Source organism: Hyla sarda, chromosome 1, assembly GCF_029499605.1.
Source record: "Hyla sarda isolate aHylSar1 chromosome 1, aHylSar1.hap1, whole genome shotgun sequence".
Lineage (NCBI taxonomy): Eukaryota > Metazoa > Chordata > Amphibia > Anura > Hylidae > Hyla > Hyla sarda.
Window position 1 is genome coordinate 316,339,579 of NC_079189.1, and position 7,594 is coordinate 316,347,172.

The following is a 7,594-nucleotide window of genomic DNA, read 5'->3' on the forward strand; positions in this document are numbered from 1 at the left end:
AAAAGAAGGTAAAAAAAGGTGAAAACATGTTTAACTCCTTAACCCCTTAAGGACACAGGACGTAAATGTATGTCCTGGTGAGGTGGTACTTAACGCACCAGGACGTACATTTACGTCCTAAGCATAACCGCGGGCATCGGAGCGATGCCCGTGTCATGCGCGGCTGATCCCGGCTGCTGATCGCAGCCAGGGACCCGCCGGCAATGGCCGACGCCCGCGATCTCGCGGGCGTCCGCCATTAACCCCTCAGGTGCCGGGATCAATACAGATCCCGGCATCTGCGGGAGTTCGCGATTAAAATGAACGATCGGATCGCCCGCAGCGCTGCTGCGGGGATCCGATCATTCAGAACGCCGCACGGAGGTCCCCTCTCCTTCCTCCGTGCGGCTCCCGCCGTCTCCTGCTCTGGTCTGTGATCGAGCAGACCAGAGCAGGAGATGACCGATAATACTGATCTGTTCTATGTCCTATACATAGAACAGATCAGTATTAGCAATCATGGTATTGCTATGAATAGTCCCCTATGGGGACTATTCAAGTGTAAAAAAAAATGTAAAAAAATGTAAAAGTAAAAGTAAAAAAAAAGTGAAAAATCCCCTCCCCCAATAAAAAAGTAAAACGTCCGTTTTTTCCTATTTTACCCCCAAAAAGCGTAAAAAACATTTTTTATAGACATATTTGGTATCCCCGCGTGCGTAAATGTCCGAACTATTAAAATAAAATGTTAATGATCCCGTACGGTGAACGGCGTGAACGAAAAAAAATTAAAAAAGTCCAAAATTCCTACTTTTTTAATACATTTTATTAAAAAAAAATTATAAAAAATGTATTAAAAGTTTTTTATATACAAATGTGGTATCAAAAAAAAGTACAGATCATGGCGCAAAAAATGAGCCCCCATACCGCCGCTTATACGGAAAAATAAAAAAGTTATAGGTCATCAAAATAAAGGGATTATAAACGTACTAATTTGGTTAAAAAGTTTGTGATTTTTTTTAAGCGCAACAATAATATAAAAGTATATAATAATGGGTATCATTTTAATCGTATTGACCCTCAGAATAAAGAGCACATGTCATTTTTACCAGAAATTGTACGGCGTGAAAACAAAACCTTCCAAAATTAGCAAAATTGCGTTTTTCGTTTTAATTTCCCCACAAAAATAGTGTTTTTTGGTTGCGCCATACATTTTATGATATAATGAGTGATGTCATTACAAAGGACAACTGGTCGCGCAAAAAACAAGCCCTCATACTAGTCTGTGGATGAAAATATAAAAGAGTTATGATTTTTAGAAGGCGAGGAGGAAAAAATGAAAACGTAAAAATTAAATTGTCTGAGTCCTTAAGGCCAAAATGGGCTGAGTCCTTAAGGGGTTAAGGACACAACCCGTTTTCACCTCTAGGACATAGCCCTTTTTTGCACATCTGACCACTGTCACTTTAAACATTAATAACTCTGGAATGCTATTACTTATCAATCTGATTCCGAGGTAGTTTTTTCGTGACATATTCTACTTTAACATAGTGGAAAATTTTTGTGGTAACTTGCATCCTTTCTTGGTGAAAAATCCCCAAATTTGATTAAAAAATTTAAAATTTAGCATTTTTCTAACTTTGAAGCTCTCTGCTTGTAAGGAAAATGGATATTCCAAATATTTTTTTTGTTGAATTCACATATACAATATGTCTACTTTATAATTGCATCATAAAATTGACATGTTTTTACTTTTGGAAGACACCAGAGGGCTTCAAAGTTCAGCAGCAGTTTTACAATTTTTCACAAAATTTTCAAACTCGCTATTTTTCATGGACCAGTTCAGGTTTGAAGTGGTTTTGAAGGGTCTTCATATTAGAAATACCCCATAAATGACCCCATTATAAAAACTGCACCCCCAAAGTATTCAAAATGACATTCAGTAAGTGTTTTAACCCTTTAGGTGTTTCACAGGAAAAGCAGCAAAGTGAAGGAGAAAATTCAAAATCTTCATTTTTTACACTTGCATGTTCTTGTAGACCCAAATTTTGAATTTTTACAAGGGGTAAAAGGATAAAATTTATACTTGAATTTGTAGCCCAATATCTCTCGAGTAAGCTCATACCTCATATGTCTATGTAAATTGTTCGGCGGGTGCAGTAGAGGGCTCAGAAGCGAAGGAGATTTTGGAGAGTACGTTTTTCTGAAATGGTTTTTGGGGGGCATGTTGCATTTAGGAAGCCCCTATGGTGCCAAAACAGCAAAAAAAACAAAAACACATGGCATACCATTTTGGAAACTAGACCCCTTGAGGAACGTAACAAGGAATTAAGTGAGCCTTAATACCCCACATGTGTTTCACGACTTTTGCATATGTAAAAAAAAACAAATTTCACATTTTTGCAAGGGTTAATAGCAGAAAATACCCCCCAAAATGTGTAACCCCATCTCTTCTGAGTATGGAGGTACTCCATAAGTTGACCTGAAGTGCACTACGGGCGACCTACAATGCTCAGAAGAGAAGGAGTCATATTTGGCTTTTTGAGAGTGAATTTTGCTCGGGGGGCATGTCGCATTTAGGAAGCCCCTATGGTGCAAGGACAGCAAAAAAAAACACATGGCATACCATTTTGGAAACTAGACCCCTTGGGGAACGTAACAAGGGGTAAAGTGAACCTTAATACCCCACAGGTGTTTCTCGACTTTTGCATATGTAAAAAGAAAATTGTTTTTTTTACACTAAAATGCTTGTTTTCCCCTAAATTTTTTATTTTTACAATGGATAATAGCAGAAAATACCCCCCAAAATTTGTAACCCCATCTCTTCTGAGTATGGAAATACCCATTATGTGGACGTGAAGTGCACTGGGGGCGAACTACAATGCTCAGAAGAGAAGGAGCATCATTGAGCTTTTGGAGAGAGAATTTGGCCATGTGCATTTACAAAGCCCCCCGTGGTGCCAGAACAGTGGAACCCCCCACATGTGACCCCATTTTTAAAACTACACCCCTCACGGAATGTAATAAGGGGTGCAGTGAGAATTTACACCCCACTGGCATTTGACGGATCTTTGGAAAAGTGGGCTGTGCAAATTAAACATTTTATTTTTCATTTTCACAGACCCCTGTTTCAAAGATCTGTCAGACACCAGTGGGGTGTAAATGCTCACTATACCCCTTGTTGCATTCCCTGAGATGTGTAGTTTCCAAAATGGGGTCACATGTGGGTATTTATTGTTTTGCGCTGATGTCAGAACCACTGTAAAATCAGCCACCCCTGTGCAAATCACCAATTTAGACCTCAAATGTACATGGTGCACTCTCCCTTCTGAGCCTTGTTGTGCGCCCGCAGAACACTTTGCGCCCACATATGGGGTATCTCCGTACTCAGGAGAAATTGCGTTACAAATTTTGGAGGCTTTTTTTCTTTTACCGCTTGTGAAATTTTAAAGTATGGGGCAACAACAGTATGTTAGTGTACAAAAATGTTTTTTTTTACACTAACATGCTGGTGTAGACCCCAACTTTACCTTTTCATAAGGGGTAAAAGCCCCAAAAATTTGTTAGGCAATTTCTCCCGAGTACGGCGATACCCCATACGTGGCCCTAAACCGTTGCCTTGAAATACGACAGGGCTCCAAAGTGAGAGAGCGCCATGCGTATTTGAGGCCTAAATTAGGGATTTGCATAGGGGTGGACATGGGGGTATTCTAAGCCAGTGATTCCCAAACAGGGTGCCTCCAGCTGTTGCAAAACTCCCAGCATGCTTGGACAGTCAATGGCCGTCCGGAAATGCTGGGAGTTTTTGTTTTGCAACAGCTGGAGGCTCCGTTTTGGAAACACTGCTGTAGGATACGTTTTTCATTTTTATTGGGGGGGAAGGGGGGGCTGTGTACGTGTGTATATGTAGTGTTTTACTCTTTATTTTGTGTTAGTGTAGTGTAGTGTTTTTAGGTTACATTCACACTGGCAGAGGATTACACTGAGTCTCCCGCTAGGAGTTTGAGCTGCGGCGGAAAATTTGCCGCAGCTCAAACTTGAAGCGGGGAACTCACTGTAATCCGCCGCCAGTGTGAATGTAACCTGTACATTCACATGGGAGGGGGGGGGGGTCAAAACTACAACTCCCAGCATGCACTGACAGAACGTGCATGCTGGGAGTTGTAGTTTTGCAATAGCTGGAGGCACACTGGTTGGAAAATACTGAGTTAGGTAATAGAACCTATTACCTAACTCGGTATTTCCCAACCAGTGTTCCTCCAGCTGTTGCGGAGCTACAACTCTCAGCATGTACAACTCTCAGCATGTACTGATTGCCAAAGGGAATGCTGGGAGATAGTTATGCAACAGCTGGAGGCACGCAAGTACAACTCCCAGCATGCCGAGACAGCCTTTTGTTGTTCCTGAATGCTGGGAGTTGTAGTTTTGCAAGATTTAGAGGGGTTCAGGCTGGAGATCACTGACAGTGGTCTCTAAACTGTGGCCCTCCAGATGTTGCAAAACTACAAATCTCAGCATGCTAAGACAGCAAACTGCTGTCTGGGCATGCTGGGTGTTGTAGTTTTGTAACATCTGGAGGGCTACAGTTTAGAGACCACTGTCAGTGATCTCTAGCCTGAACCCCATCTTGCAAAACTACAAATCCCAGCATGCCAACACAGCATACAGCTGTCAAGGCATGGTGGAAATTGTAGTTTTGCAACATCTGGAGGGCCACAGTTTAGAGACCACTCTCCAAACTGTTGCCCTGCAGATGTTGCTAGGCCTCCACCGCCGCCATGATCACAGCCGCTGCCGTCATCTGGAGCTCCGCCGCCGGGTAAGTGACCGCCGCCGCCGCTACTACACGGTTCCCCCCGCTGTGCCCGGACACCGATGGGTGGGCATAGTGGGGGGGGAACCGAACTTTAACCCCCCCGCCCCCAGTCTGCTATTGGTCGGTTGCTCCGCCGATCAATAGAGTGCCACCTCACTCCGATCTCTTCAGGTGGATCGAGGGTGTCTTGGACAAACACCAGATCAGAATTGATCACGGCATCTATGGGGTTAATGCTGCCGGGACTGGCGCGATGGCGGCCCCGGCAGCTGTGGTGGGACTCCGGCTGTGATTGACAGCTGAGTCCCGGCGGCGATCTCCAACGCTGCCCGTGGCAGAGCAGGAGATCGCTTGGACGTATGAATAGGTCCATTTGCGCGAACGTGTAGTTCGCCTGGACGTATGCATACGTCCAATGGCGGGAAGGGGTTAAAAACGTATTTCCATCTCTCTCTCTCTCTCTCTCTCTCTCTCTCTCTCTCTCTCTCTCTCTCTCTCTCTCTATATATATATATATATATATATATATATATGTATTTAAAAGAAAAAAAAATATATATAGAGGGAGAGAGAGAAAGAGAGATATAGATAAATATATATAGAGATAGATAGATACACATACATACATACATACATACATACATATGTGTGTATTGATGGAGTTGCAAACATGGGTGCACTTGACAAACTCAGCGCGGCTATTCCCCAATGAAAGATTGTTGCATCCAGGACCCTTAGCACTGTGATATGCTACTCAATACCACTGGCATGGCCAGGTGTAAACAACATCTCACCTTTGTTGTGTATGTAACCATGGAGATTGTGATGTCGCCTAGGCCCACCAAAGAACAGCCTTGTCAGAAGCAGCACTGCCATGAGCAGAAGCAGCAGCACCATAGGTTGTCAAATAAGCTGGATTTAACCAAGACAAGTGAGTCCAATAGGATGCAGGTATGTCCTCTATCCTTACAGCTTCCCGTGGCTGTTGGTTTTATACCGTTTGGGGACAGCCAAGGAGGCGTCGGCAGGCAACACAGGTAAGTGTGTGCTTGTGTGTGTGTGTGTTTCCTATGCAGATCCTAAACCCAGTATCACATGCAAGTAGGAGGAGTAAGAAGGGCTCCTACCAAAACCAGGTTATGGATTGCATTTAAAAATGCTCCATCAGAGTGAAATGGACTCCCATCTTCCTGCTTAGCAATAATGATATGGGTTTAGGGTCTGCTGTGTGTACTGGTGGGTGACTGCCACCCAGCCAGAGTGTGTATGGGAGGCTGCCAGCCAGCCTCCCTTCCTACAAGTAGTGATAGTGCATGTGAAGGGGACAGCGTTGGTTCCGCCCCTTTCACAGTTATCGCTTCTTGTCCTTCCTTTTAGCTGAGATCAAATGTAGTGTCTGTTTTTATCAGTTTAATATCTGATACGTCCCCTATCTGGTACCATATATTAAGTGCACCACCAGGTTTCAGTGTTGGAAAGAAAGATTACCTGTTTATTTGCTGCTGCTTGCTGGCTAGTCCAGTGGGCCCTTACTGCAGGCAAAAGACAATAGGTGTAGCCGCTTGTGTCTGGCCCCTGTTGGAGCGACCAGCCACAGGACTGCTGCTGCTGCTGCTGAATGTCCTCTTTAATTGAATAAGCTCAGCAACCAGCACACCTGTGCAGGTTGGACATGACATGATAGGTAGCTGTCTTTCAGGTAGTGGGTGTTGAATCTTGTTAATTGACATGGGGGTCTCCTTGCTGTTCACCCAGGTGTGTCATTGCTGTTGATTGACCATGCATTGGTTCTGTGGTATTGGAATGATAAAAACAAATGTTGCCAGCCAGCCATCCATTGCAATAATGGATAGGACATCAGCTATGAGGCATTTGTTTGTACAAACTGCTGCTCACAACTAATGTTGCAATATAGTGTCTCCATCTGCTGGTGGTATTGAATAAGCAATAGTGCAATGATAGGGTCTGAAGAAGAAGAAGAAAAATAAGAAGCAGCAGCATAGGAAAGAAGGAGGAAAGAATAAAAACATGGAAAGGAAAAAAATAAAATAAAAAAAAAGGTAAAAAAAAGGGGAAAACATGTTTAAAAACGTATTTCCATCTCTCTCTCTATATATATGTATATATTTAAAAAAAAAAAAATAAATAAATAAATAAATAAATAAATATATATATATATATATATATATATATATAGAGAGAGAGAGAGAGATAGATAGATACACATACATACATACATATGTGTGTATTGATGGAGTTGCAAACATGGGTGCACTTGACAAACTCAGCGCGTCTATTCCCCATTGAAAGATTGTTGCATCCAGGACCCTTAGCACTGTGATATGCTTCTCAATACCACTGGCATGGCCAGTAACCATGGAGATTGTGATGTCGCCTAGGCCCACCAAAGAACAGCCTTGTCAGAAGCAGCACTGCGATGAGCAGAAGCAGCAGCACCAGAGGTTGTCAAATAAGCTGGATTTAACCAAGACAAGTGAGTCCAATAGGATGCAGGTATGTCCTCTATCCTTACAGCTTCCCGTGGCTGTTGGTTTTATACTGTTTGGGGACAGCCAAGGAGGCGTCGGCAGGCAACACAGGTAAGTGTGTGCTTGTGTGTGTGTGTGTTTCCTATGCAGATCCTAAACCCAGTATCACATGCAAGTAGGAGGAGTAAGAAGGGTTCCTGCCAAAGCCAGGTTATGGATTGCATTTAAAAATGCTCCATCAGAGTGAAATGGACTCCCATCTTCCTGCTTGGCAATAATGATATGGGTTTAGGGTCTGCTGTGCGTACTGGCG

The 7,594-nt window shown here is 43.2% G+C and overlaps 1 pseudogene; it reads left to right on the plus strand.

Annotated features, from left to right (window-relative positions):
- The first annotated feature begins 6,145 nt into the window (after positions 1 to 6,145).
- LOC130343376 (U2 spliceosomal RNA) lies at positions 6,146 to 6,324 on the plus strand (annotated as a pseudogene).
- Positions 6,325 to 7,594: the final 1,270 nt, after the last annotated feature.